General features: G+C 34.9%; 1 protein-coding gene across 2 annotated transcripts in view; it reads right to left on the bottom strand.

Annotated features, from left to right (window-relative positions):
* Nucleotides 1-14,364, bottom strand: part of LOC138692595 (zwei Ig domain protein zig-8-like) — a 1,559,187-nt gene that overhangs the window by 1,193,452 nt on the left and 351,371 nt on the right. The window lies entirely within an intron of this gene.

The raw sequence follows: 14,364 nt of genomic DNA, 5'->3' as shown, positions 1-14,364 counted from the left end.
TACTCTTCAAGGAACGACCACTCATATAAATTGAGGGAAAGAAGACAGAGGACGGACACTGGAAAGTTTTATTTTCTCAATCGTACTATCAGGGACTGGAATGCTTTACCTTGCAAACTTACTAAAGGCTTTACCAACAACCAAAAACGTATTTAAAATAGACTTAAGGACTTTACTAATAGACGGTAATTGTACACAGTATGTAAAGGGTGTAAAAGATATTTTGTTATTGAAGTGTTGTATCAGTGAAGAATTATGCTGTGTCAAGTGCGTTGTGACAGTGAAGTGTGTTGTGTAAGTGAAACGTGTTCCTGTCAGTGAAGCTTTATAATTTATAGTGGCAGTGCAAAGTATTTGAACAGTGAAATGTTTTTGAAGTGTTAGTGAAATCAGGACAGAATCAGTGAAATGTGTCGTAGTTCCAGTGCAGTGAGTGAGTTGACAGCGAAATGAGTGTAGTGCTGAAAAGTACTTGTGCAGATATGAACATATCATACTCGTGGGTTTTAGTTCGAACTTAGGTTTAAGATACAAATTAGATTTATTTTAAATGTTATTTCAAGTGATCGTGCTTCATTTAATTTAGGATACTCCCTATTATTATTATTATTATTATTATTATTATTATTATTATTATTATTATTATTATTATTATTATTATTATTACTATTATTATTATTACTATTATTATAAATTATTATTAGTATTAATTATTGGTATTATTAACTGTATTTTTAATTAATAAGTTTATTATTGTCATTATTGAGTGTAATTAGTTACCACTGCCACCGGGTATATACCTATTGCAGTGTGAATAAATACATACATACAAGATTTCACCAAGACGTCAAGAAAATAGAAATGAAGGATCAAAAGATGTGGAGTGGTAATATGGTGGCTGATTGCTAGATATTGAAAAGGGACTGCTATGAACAATATTCGAGGAGCTCAAAAAGGAGGAAATTTGAAGTGCAATATTGGAGTACCATTAAGAATGTGATTGTTAATGGTTAATAGAAAATTGTAGTACAGCTTTTTCTCACAAAATGCTTGTTGACAATTTTCATGAGGTTTCACAAAGCTACAAATTCATTTCTAGGCTGTAACTATTTTATTAGCAATTATACATATTTTATTATGAAAACCTGACGTGTTGGAAGAAATTGGAGATTATTTTCGAATTCAGCACAAAAAAAAAATCGTTAAGAATTACATATCAGATGCAAAATAACAGAAAAATTGTTCAAAAATACAGACCAGTGTAATCATATGGTAAGTCCCTCAAACTGATTTAATTTTTCACAGCAAAGACATATTAAGTTATGACGTAAAGTAACTTCGTATTTATGCGCTTCTCAGGTTATATTCAAAAGTTAATCTAAAAGGCAATACCACTCAATTTATTAAGGATCTCTAATTCAGTATATTATACAAATATTTAATGAGGAGAACATGGTTACCGGCCTAAATTATACAAAATATTTTGGGGGTCCCATGAAATGAAATTTGAGCTTCAGGGGTCCATGACAATCAAAAACATGGAAACCGCTGCTATAGGACAACAGATATTTTATATTTCATTGGTATCTAAGCACTGCTGTAGTTATTTAAGACTTTCTTTCAGAAGATTTACTTCTCCTATGCGCCATCCATAGCTACCTGATTTCAAAGTCTGCATTATCCTTAATAGAAATGTACTCTTTTCCTCTATTACATCCTGTTCTCTAGGAAGAGGTTGTATGGCTCTTACTACAAAGACTAGAAGAAATCGATCTTCGCTTCGGAGCTACACAACAAGACTTGAATCTTCTCCAAGGGTGGAAAGTAGAGGTTTAAAAAGATACTAGCGATACACCTTTAAGCTCTTCGGATTTCAGACTGCTGACTTCAACGTTTCAATTGGCTTTTGCTCTCTTTAAATGCTTATACGTCCGTGTAAGACCTAATACTCCGTACAGTTTAGCGAGAAAACTATTTTACTTCGCCTTCAAGAATTCAAGCGAACATTAAATTTACTTAATAGTTGTACATTTTATTTTGATATACAAATTTAGTATACAATACTAATAGTGAATATCTTGTGATCGTTCTGTATTTCTAAGCAAAGTTAACAGAAACTGCCCGAACTTGTATTTGCTGCAATTCATACTAACATCGATGTATTAAACTGATTCAGTGCTTGCTTGATATTCCATGAGAATAAATGACGGTCTTTGTATTGTAATTTAAATCAAAGCTCATTGAAGTAAAAACTAAATGAACGCAAACAATAAAATATAAATCGTAATAATAATAATATTGCAAATAGACCGACAATTTATAAAAAATTTCAGAATTTAAGAATCAGTACCATTACCACATACTCTCAAACATCTCTTACATTTTTCGCAACAATTTATTTCTTCGTACTGTTTTTAATAAATAAATAGGTATGGGAAATGCGTGTTATTATTCAGTTGAGAAGCTTTTATCGCCCAGTCTACTCTCAAAAAATCTTGAAGTTACAATTTATAAAACAGTTATATTACCGGTTCTTCTGTATGGTTGTGAAACTTGGACTCTCACTTTGAGAGGAACAGAGGTTAAGGGTGTTTGAGAATAAGTGAGAATAAGGTTCTTAGGAAAATATTTGGAATTAAGGTGGAAAGTTACAGGAGAATGGAGAAAGTTGCAGAACATAGAACTACATACATTTTATTCTTCACCTGCCATAATTAGGAACATTAAATTCAGGCTTTTGAGATGGGCAGGGTATGTAGCACGTATGGGCGAATACAGAAATGCGTATAGAGTGTTAGTTGGGATACCGTAGGGAAAAATACCTTTGGGAAGTCCGAGACGTAGATGGGAGGATACTATTAAACTGGATTTGAAGGAGGTGGGATATGATGGTAGGGAATGAATTAATCTAACAGAAGGATAGGGACCGATGGGAGACTTATGTGAGGGCGGCAATGAACTTTCGGGTTCCTTAAAAGCTATAAGTAAGTAAGTTGGTAGTGATATTGCTAATCCTTGTTAATTTTTAAAATATGATTTTAAAATTTGGTGATTGCCTCCAATTACATTGCGATTTGAGTTTTTAATTTCTTTTACTATTTTTCAGATGTTATTCTTTCGTGTTTCAATATATTTTACTTCTTGTCACTGTTGTATCTAATGCTATCAAGAGGCTCTACATTAAATATTAATAAATATAGCAAATTTTTCAAATTTGCAGAAATTAGTTACTTGTTTCGCACTCGAGTACGAAAGATTAACTTTCTGTACGCTCCAGGTATAACTTTAATAACAAAAATTACCATATTTCACTTCTTTCCGACAGAAATATAAATACACAAGAACATTATCGCATAGAAGTGAACACAAACTCCCACAACAAAGAAAATACATATGAATTACTGAAGTTTAATGTGTATCTATATATGTATTTGAAAGCGCCCTTCAATGACCTACTTTAAATGAAGACTACAGAATTTATTTTGGGAGCCCGAGTTAAATCACATCTATTATGATAACATGCCTGAGAGTCGAAGCTCAGTCCTCCCCTATAGAAAGCAACACCCAAACCTTGAAATGTAAGTATTGTATTCCGAAAATAGTCTATCTCCTACATTGATACATGAGCTGAATTACGTAATAAAATTTGGACAGAACGGGTTTGTAAGTTTAATCTTTAATTCATCACCTTTTCTCATACTAGTTTGCGTGAGGAATACCTTGAGCTTGTACAATTTAAAATTAAAAAGTGGTAGAAAATTTATTCCGTTTTCTGTAGCGTGAGTAAATATAAATACTTAGAACTGTTCTGGAAAATCGCAAGTGCATCCCTTGAAAATGGGATAACTTTTACAATTTCTCATTAGATAACCTCAAGTCAATAAACCACAGAGTTATATGCAAATAATTGCACGTAAATATTGTTTTTGACTATATAAGCATATTTTTCTTTGTATTTGTTACAACATAATTACGGGTAAGCCTATTGCTAGTATTTACTGTATCTGGTACCTTCATATTCTTTATCTCAACAAACAAAATCAAATAATACAGAAGGGAATCGAAAGTTTAGAACCTTATTACAATGTCTGACAATGTATTTTATATGAATACTGCATGGATGTTCCTATTCATTATAACACCAAAATCAAACAGTTATACACATAATTGTAACAGTTCGCCATTTTGAAAACCGCCATATTGGGAACAACTTTTGAATTTCAGCTGGAAAATGAGTCGCTTAACCACTCTACATTGTGTTATATTTTGTGATAAAATCAAATAGTAAAATCGGTTTTAAGTTACTTAAAATCCTACAGAAAATATCTCATATTAAATTTCCACAAAACTCTAAGCGAATTATTGCAGCTTGTACCAATGTCATCCAACTTTATCAAAACTTCAAAATGGGGTATTTTTAAAGGAACTAAGATATCTTAAAACAGAATTTGCCATTAGTCTTTTAACCATATTTTACACTATTTAGAGTGGTCACACGATCCGTTTTCAATTAGTATTTCGAATTTGTATCTAAAATGGCGACTTTCAGGATGACAATGTTACAATTTGTGGATTCATTGTGTCGTAACAAATGTAAACATATATATTCATCTCATATACTGCATCATACATAGAATATAATAAGAAGTTTCCAAGGTTTTTAGATCAGTGTTAGATTTAAACAGCGTCTGTAAATATTAAACACGAACTATTACATTAGCCTTGATGACAATTGAACTAAAAAGTTATCTTGCTGATCGCAAGAGTATTTAACATTATAGGTATCCTACAAGCAAAACTCACCTCGCATTCCTCGCGGCGCGCATGCTATACCCCTCTTACACCCCTACAGTAGGCGTGAGAGCATGCTGGGAACAGGAGCATACGTCATCTGCGCGAGACAGTCACGCCCGCTGGTTTCTATGCACTGAGTTTTCCTTGTCGGATGCCTATAGTATGTAAAATTATTTAACCAATTCGGTTCAGCATCAAATATCTTACCGACATAATGAAATGTCCACGAAAGAATGATACGAATATTTTTGCATTTTCATTCATGTCTCCAATCATATATTCGCCAATCTTTTCATCCATAATACACCCATTCATCCATGCGATCCCAGTCCATCGACAACCATTAAACATTCATTAATTCACTTATACACTAATACACATTCATTCTCTAGTCCAGTGGTCGTCAGAACTCGAAGAAATGGGTAACAGGTAAGGAGTGTATCGCATTATGCACCATCGTGCAGAAGGGAGAGATACAAAGCACACCCGCCAGCAACCACGGATGCACGCTAGTACCTCTCTTATCCGCGGATAAGAGACGCTAGCCCGAGGGCGCACTGTGCTGATGACCGCTGGACTAGTCCATCCATCTATGACATATACACCCACAGTCGCAGAACTATCCATTATTCATTCGTTCTTCCATCCATGCAGTTACACTCTCACCCAATTAGCAAATCCACATATCTTTCCACAGCAATCCATTCGTACATCTATCCAGCAAAGCAAGCTGCCCTCCCATTAGATTGCATTGCGTGTTTGTTTCTTATCTTGTAAATTGTTCTATGACATCCCCGCTGTAGCTCTGCATCGTACTAACTACACAATCAGGGAGCCAGCAATGTGAGAGAGCAGTGTTAGTCCAAATATGTACTCTCTCCTACATCGCATTCGATTGTAAGGCAATAGAAAAGAGGTTAAAGAAGACAGAAGGAGAAAAGAGGTTAAAGAAGACAGAAGGAGAAATAAAATTCAGCTGTTACATTAAAATTTTATCGCAAGCTTTGGACTTATAGTAGCGTTTCGTCGTTGTTCCTGCAATAACTCGTATGTGACATTTATCGATTTTCAGAATTTTGCTCTATTAAATAATTTTAATAGTGCTATAGTAAATAATAAAATTTCCTATATTATGTAATCATATTTCTTTCTTTCGAAAATATAAGCATTCACAATCTCCTATGTACTACTGCCATAGAATCAATAAATGTGTTTTCCTTCCTATTGAACAATTTTATACTTTGCACATAGGAGTTATTGCAGGAACAACGACGGTTTGAAATAATATGTGGAATCGTAGCATTTTTAGTAGTCTTATATCTTTCACATATTTATAAAATATTACTTATAATCTGTTCATCAAATTTGTAGGGCTACTATCGTTTCGTAAGAACAGATAAAAGCGAACATGTTATTCGAATTAGCTCAATTAACGAAATTGTTTGAGGATCAAACGTTCAGTCATAATTTGATGGCTCAATTAAAATTGTGACAGGAGCGGACATGGATGAAAAGAAGTCTTTGCGAGATGAGTGAATGGTTAATGACACAAGTAATTAAGAGCCGCAAGCAGTTTGCCAGTTGATGTAACTCAGTTTGAAAATTAATGGTTTTCGTAACTTTTATGAAAGAACCTTGAAGCGCTAGTGTCTTCATTGAAAGTACAAGTAGAGACTACTAAAGAGAACGTATATTACTTATATACTAAACACAGTTTATATACATTGTCGCTGAAGTAAGTCTCTCTTTAATAATTAATTTATTAACATAATATTGTCTTACCTAGGCAATGTTTGGTGGCTCATATGATACGCAAGGTACCCAGGTTTCGTTTCATTATAGTGAGTCGATATGAGCGTCGTCTGTGATTCGACAAACTTAGATGAGATAATCCAACTCTTGGATAATATGTCAGTTGTCACCGTGGCTCTGGCTTCTTCAATCCTAATTCCGAGTTCTACAGACCTTGAGGTAGATGCGGCACATAGACTCTGCCTAATATTTAACCCCGCAAGAAGAAAATTCGCATGCGTTAAATCGGGGGATCGCGGAGGCTATTTTGTTAAATTATTATCAATATTTCCCACACATCCTATCCGACGTTCTGGAAACGCTCGATTGAGATCATTAGCCACTTGCGCCGCACAACAATTTCCATCGAAGTGGGACTTATTACAGACACAGTGTATATACTTACATATCCAGGGTGTATCTAAATTCAATACTCAGACTTTCAGAGATGATACAAGAGACCAAAACAAACGTTTTTTTGTTAAATAACCATGGGTCGGAAACCAATTATTGAATGACAAAAATAGAATCTCTACTATATTGTAAGGGATAAAGAATACAGTTGTAACGCTACTTAAGACACTAATTCCTCACAATCATTTCAATTAGTAATCATTTACGAAAACTATTTAAAAGTACGGCCTTCTGCGCCAATACAAACTCTGCAACGACGTGTCATTTCCTGCCGTACACGTTTAAAGACTCCAGACATGTGCTGTAGGTCGTCAGCAGCTGCAAGCACCCGAGCGACGAGCTCTTCCTCCGACTCAATTGGAGTCGCGTACATCATGCTCTTTAAGTGCCCCCATACACCAAAGTCAAGAGCTGTGCACTGCTGCTTCCACTCTACTACCGCTAGTGTGGAAAGATAAAATGTATGCAGTGTATATTTATATACAATACTAACAACAATAATAATATTAATGACAAATGTAGAAAACAAATATGATTTCACAATAATTAAATATTCTTTTAAACATCATAAGCCTAAGCTCAATCAGTGCTCACCTTGAAATATTACCTAGCTCAAAAACGAGATAGACTCGTGTGTCCAAGACTGCGCTAGGGGATAGTTTCAATTCCCGTTTCATCCAATTTCTTTATTTGATTTTGAGTAATTCTCCAACTGTAAGCGGAATATCAAAAATCCCATGGCGAATGGTTGGACCAAACACCATCTCACTCTCATCAATGATACCGACTCTCGATTAATGCTCAGTTGATACATCATTGTTAAACAACCAGTTAAGAGAGCTTCGAATTATTTTGTGAAGTATAGGCGCTGGCATTTCAAGTTTAAGTATAGGGACATACTGCAGTTTTTAGTAACGTGTGTTCTAGTACGTAAATGTGCGTTATTCAGCTTTTCTGAACATTCTACAGGATGAACAAACGTTAATTTGCTTCATGATGGTCATGAAAATCAAACTGCGTCTAACGTGACCTGTAAAGGAGTTGACGTTGACCGATGCCACCATGTGGACATGCTAGAATGAGCGTGGGAGTTGATATTGGATGCTCCATATTTCTTGGAAAGGGCGTGAATTATTCACATGAGTGATTTGTCTAACATGCGTGAGTCATTAGTCATTACAGTTGTATTACTCCTGCCTGCACATGGTAGCTTAACTGTCGTATTATGTATGGAGAGTTACATCAGAAGTGGACAATCGACCTGTGTTGTGGGATAAGTCTTATGAACACTACGAAGGCATAATTAAGAAGTATGAAACACAGTTCCAAATAGCAACAGGATTTGATAATCGAGCAGTATTATCTTTAAATACATTTACCCGAATCATTGTAGCAGCATCTGACGTTTTACACTCATGAACAATTCCAAGTCTCGGTGTGAAAGGCGATGCAACATCAGGTCGATTAAACCAAGTTAGATTCTTCATTAATCGATCTGGTATGTTATATGGTCAATGTTCTGAAATCTGTGGAGCAATTTCAAATTTCTAAACAGGAAATATTAACAAAGCAAAATCTCTTACAATATATCTTACTGCATATTCATATGATAATTAATAGTCTTCTTTCTAAAAATAAGTAAATGACTGAGTATCATAATACCGATTGACAGAATTGTTTGATTGTTGTGCTCGAAATACAGTATTCCAATCTGTGTCAGTAAGGCATCAAAACTTTACTCAACAATAACTTGTTTATTCACAAAACTGTGTGGAGAATCCTAGAGTATTATACGTCGACTGTAAGTTAAAAAATTAAAAAATAACACAGTGTGTTGCTTGAAAAATGCAATTTATTGGAATGTCTTCATTTTTTTTTTAAATTACACATTTCAAGTGATCCACTTGGTATCTAATGACCTGTTGTAATCTTACACGAAAATTGTTCATGACACTTTGCAATAAACCTGGGGTTTCGTTGATTTCTTGCTCTTGAGCCTGTATCCTGTTCTTCACTGTATGCTTTTATTTATTAGAGAAGAAATTATGTCCGTAACTGTAGTCTTTATATATAGCTATTAATATAATATAAAAATCAATTTAAATTTAATGAAACATATCAATGAAATCCATGACAATAGCACTAGGAATAGTAAAAAATTGTACATATCTAAATATAGACTTTCCATAACAGCTGTAGGGTGGGGCTACTTGAATCAATTTTAATTCAGTCTCATTTCAAAGCTATGGAATTCCCATTTTCAAAATTGGAACATCATTTTATATTGCAGTGAGGTGTTTTCTATTAAGAAATAGGATATCTAGTTTTCATACGCGAGTATATTCCAAGAAAACCAAGATATTATAGAACATGTCAAAACACTGATTTTTCACAAAAGGTGGGGTAATTTGGATCAGTAGTCGGGCTATTTGGATTACATGTTTTGTTGCAACATTCTACTGAAATGCAAACCCACAATGTTATAAACTAATAAAAACATAATAGTATAAAAATATTACAAACTCAGAACGTGAAACTACTTATAATATAGGCGAACTAAACACATTTTACACAAGTAAATTGTTTTCGTCCGGCTGCTCCTAAGCACATTTCATGGTATCAGGTTTTGCATTCCTGGCATCTTATCCAGTCACCTTTTGTGAACGAATTTTTATCAAAATAATTGACCCCGCAAAAACCACATGGTTCTGTCATCTTCAGTCGTTTCTTGTGGTGATTCTTCATCTGAACTGCTGGTTTTTATTTTTTTTTTTGCAAACTATCTTCTTGTTTTTTTGTGGATTGGTGTCTTGATTTCTTAAAACAGGTGTGCTCTTCTCGAAATGTAACTTTCTCTTCGCTCTGGTTTTCTCAATATTTTCAGAGGATGTCAGATGAGAAGCAGCTTGCTTTTGTCTGTTTACATTTTTATTTACTACTACTTTGGTAGGAGTGGGGAGTAATGTTGAGAAGTTTGATTCAGCAAGTGATGATTTTATTGGTATTTCGTCATCATTTTGAGAACTGGTCTCGTTTAGATGGGTGTTCTGATTAACATTAGAAGTTCCGACAAGTGGACTCTTCATTGTTGATAGCAGTACAAGAACAAGAAGAAAGTATCTCTGATGGTAGATACTAATGTTCTGGTATCTTGTTGCGATCGAAGGGGAAAATTCCGGTGGTTTCAAATCCTTTCACTGCATTCCCTACAGTGGCTCCTTTCTTCCACGCTTCATTGAAAATATTGCCAAATACAAATTTGAATTTTGAGGCTGTTGGGTTGTTACGAAGGAATGATGTGGCCTCTTGGTGATAAAGATTTTGAGGGATTTGAAAACTGTTCGGTCAAGAGGTTGCAGTATGTGGGTAGTGTGAGGTGAAAGGCACACAAGCTCAATATTGTTTTGTAGGCAATAATCAAGACATTAGAGGGAATGATGGGATATGTGGACATCCAAAATCAGCAAATTCTTACCCTAGGCACGACGTTTCACAAAATGCTTAAGCCAGAGCAAGAAAAGATCTTCATTTATGTAGCCAGTTTCGGACATACAGTAAGTACATTCCTTGTTTGGCATTCATTGTTTGTATTCTCTTCACATTCTTTGCCCTTTAAAAATTACAAAAGGAGGAATAAACACCCCGGTGGCACTACAACAGGGGACAACTGTTACATTTTCACCCCTTTCTAAATTAGTTAAGGAGATAACTTCTCTCTTTCACTTTTCGGCAATAATTTTTATGGCTTGTTATTCATGGGATATCCACTTTCATCCACGTTGTAGATGCAGTGGGGATTTCCCTGCAAATCAAAATCAACTATTACTTGGTTCAGCAATTCATAGAATTTGTTAACAGCCTCTCTATTCATTGCTATAGCCCTCACTCTTGACAATCCTTCTGGTTTACTCAGAGAAATGTCTACATGTCTAATGAAAGACAAACCAGTCCTTGCCTGCCATCTTCGTTTCATCACTCCAAGGAACCTTAATCTTATTAACTATTGCATATTGGTAAACTGTTCTTCTTATACTAATGGTTGTGAGGCCAAACCCACGGTTACTTAGTGATTTCAACCTTTCAACTAGGTCTCCCTCTTGTTGAAAAGAAAGTAAAGTCCTTGAGGCGGCTTTGCTTTCTTACATTACTCCTCATTCCAGTTTCTTGAAATTTTCTAGCATTCCGGACGCGTTGTAAATGGAATTTTGAATATTTCTGCAGCCCCACGAATACTTGACTGTTCATTACGAACACTGGGTATGGCTTAGCGTAAATTTTCCTCCTTCCAGTGTAAATAGGCTTCCTTCCGTTTATATTTTCTTACCATCTAAAACTAATAAAAGTAAATTTTATCATATTTTTCATATGATTCAAGTAGCCCCAGTAAAAATGATTCAACTAACCCCATCCTTTAGATTTACGTATAACTCACGTAGTTCCTACGTTTCGCAACAGAATGCGCTAGTTGTACCGTAAAAGAACGAATGGAATAGCATATTACTTGACAACAGATAGGTTATACGGAATAACTACATAATTTCAACACTAAGCCTTATTTACTAACGTTTGAAGATATGGCATTAAAAACAAAGCAAATGGCGCTTACATAAATGTCTTTGAAGTTCTCCTGAATCTTGAAAAATGTATGTAATGACTTAAAAACGCTTCAACAACACGGCCAACCGATCTGTACAAGTTCTCAATGGTAATGGATGTCTGTATGTGCAACAGTTTGTGCTCAGTAGCCCAAATGCTTAAATTGATCCTACTAGCCCCTTGATTCAACTAACCCCACATTACCCATGATTTTTAAATTATATAATTTATCTTTAAATTCATGCAACAAGTTTGAGTAGGTAGAATTTTAAGAAAACTTTATATGAATGTTTGATAGATGGAGTATTTTACAATATTAATGAGTAATTTAAGACTCTTTTTACACGTTTTTAGTTTTAATTTAGAGATAAGGGACTATGTCATAGAAGTTATTTGCTACCATACAATAAATAAATATCAATATCAATTTTTTGAATGATACTTCATCTTCCTTTTAAATTGTATTCAGAAAATTGAAAAATATTTTAAGCAACTCCGAAAGACTATGCGAACCACCAGCAATGACACAGCCAACTTACGCAATTGTATGGTTTCAGTAAATATCAGCCATTAGCAGACACAAGGAATATAAACGTACTAAAAGAGACGGATCATATGCGCAAATTTGATTTAGATTCTACGTTTAAACAACACTGTGCGAAAATGAAAAACGCTGCTCACATATCCTATTCCTATATCATAAATTTGGTGAAACTAGGTTCAAATTCTTTAAGCATGAATTTTGATGTTATTTATAGATTAGCGATCTAAATTACGCATATTCTGGCTTTCCAATTGTTTTCCTGTTTAGTTACTTCGGATGGAGTGCACAAGGTACTATTCCAATAGATGTAATAACTAAAACATTTCTGTCTTGCGACAGTTCTTACTTATTCGCAAATTTACTGACAAGCATTCAAAATTCGTTGTATGATATCTGTAACTTAATGATTGGTCTTGAACACTAGAGCGCCAAACGACATCCTCCAAACTCGCATAAGACAATTATTAATATATTACCTTTCTCTACACTGGGCGTATGGCAGTAGGCCAGCGCTGGGCATGAAGGGGAAGGGAAAAGGAAAAGAGATAACCCCGCCCATGTCCTCTTCACTTAATCTGTTTTAGAAACAAACACACAGTCAGGCAGTGTGCATCAGTGGTACATTTTAGGCAACCAGCGAGAGCAGAAAGCTATGATGCCTGCGTTTTACAATCCGTCACTCACCAATGCTTGCTTACCTGTGTACTCGGTCCGAAACATAACTGTCTCTGCCTGGGAAGATGGAGTTGAGAGTTAAGGGATAATCTGCAGTGACTCAATCGAGTTAATAATGTTGAGGACTGCAGTAGACTTAGCCAGCTACATCGTCAAATGGAAAAATCAACTGTAATTTCGAGGGTATTTTGGAACCCACCTTCATTACAGATGTTTCTATTTAAATTGCTGATTTATAATATCGAAGTCTGTAACCATTTCTTTAAAAATTGTAAATCACGCACGGTTATGTCAGCTTTTATTAGCACTAACATAAAAATCAAAGAACAAAAATTATTTTTTGGAATTCCTGCCGAGTCGTTCATTCTTGTATCTACAGACATGCTATTTATCTCATGAAACCAACACGCATGAAGGGAAGAAGAAAGTGTCCTGGGAAGCTTTCCTCCGTCGCTACGCTTCCATTTACACATAGCTAGCAAACTTACCCCCGCGGTAATGTTCTTACTATGAGCTGCGGCGTACGCATGCATTTTGGTTCGCGCGAAAACAAATGGCTTGTACATGCTTTTTACTCCATTTATTTTATATAAGGTAGTTATTGATTGATCGATCAATCCATCGACAGATAAATCCATTGATTGATTAAGCGATCGATTTACTGAACCCATTCATTCATTCATTAATTCATTTATTCATTCATTCATCACATTTTATTTATTTTCTGAATCTGAATTTCTTTGTAGATTTGCATTTCGTAATTTTAATAAGAAAAAGGTTGATTCATCCACGTGGATTTAATAATGTGTAAAGATGCTGACGAAGAGGAAATATTTTTTTATCACTGTTTCTTTATAGCAGAACACGAAGGTAACATTTGAAAAGTTGTGATTTTTTTTTTATATTTACGTATATCTTCTATTTTTCATCAGCAATTGAAAAAAAGTCCTTTTCACACCTCTTCTGAAATTCTATTTCACGTTTCTTTTACTTTCATTCTCCAATTCAACTGAATTTTTATAACCATAACCAATACCATTGTCTTTTATAGATGACCTACAGGAGTTAGATACGTGTCATCTCTTTAGTACGAATACGGTATGAAAACTGTCTAGGTTTGTCACTGCGGAAGTTGTATCTTTCCGTCACTTTTTTTCCTTTATTCCTGCAGATTCCGGTCATTCAGAGCCCTTCTTTCGCTACAATGCTTGACCGCATTCTGCCCACATACATTATACATGCTGCCGCATCGCACGCTAGATTCATTCTTCTTCGTTTGTATAGTCTTCGTGATATTTCCCACACCTGCGCCTAGCTTACTGTATATATACATATCAGTGTCACAGGCAGATACCCTGTTCCCAGTGGCTCTGACATAAATCCAATACTATAGTGGACACAAAATACAAAATCATTCCAGCACTCTATACCTAAAACAAATATCTGGCGAGATCCTCACGTATACACGTTCAGTGTTTCATTTACTTTGACGAGAAGTAATAAAATTTCATGAGACTTGGCAAATAAAAACTTTGAAAGGCATCGTAATC

This window comes from Periplaneta americana, chromosome 17 (assembly GCF_040183065.1).
Source record: "Periplaneta americana isolate PAMFEO1 chromosome 17, P.americana_PAMFEO1_priV1, whole genome shotgun sequence".
NCBI classification, from domain to species: Eukaryota; Metazoa; Arthropoda; class Insecta; order Blattodea; family Blattidae; genus Periplaneta; species Periplaneta americana.
The sequence above is the reverse complement of the archived record's forward strand: the minus strand, read 5'-3'. Positions and strand labels throughout refer to the sequence as shown.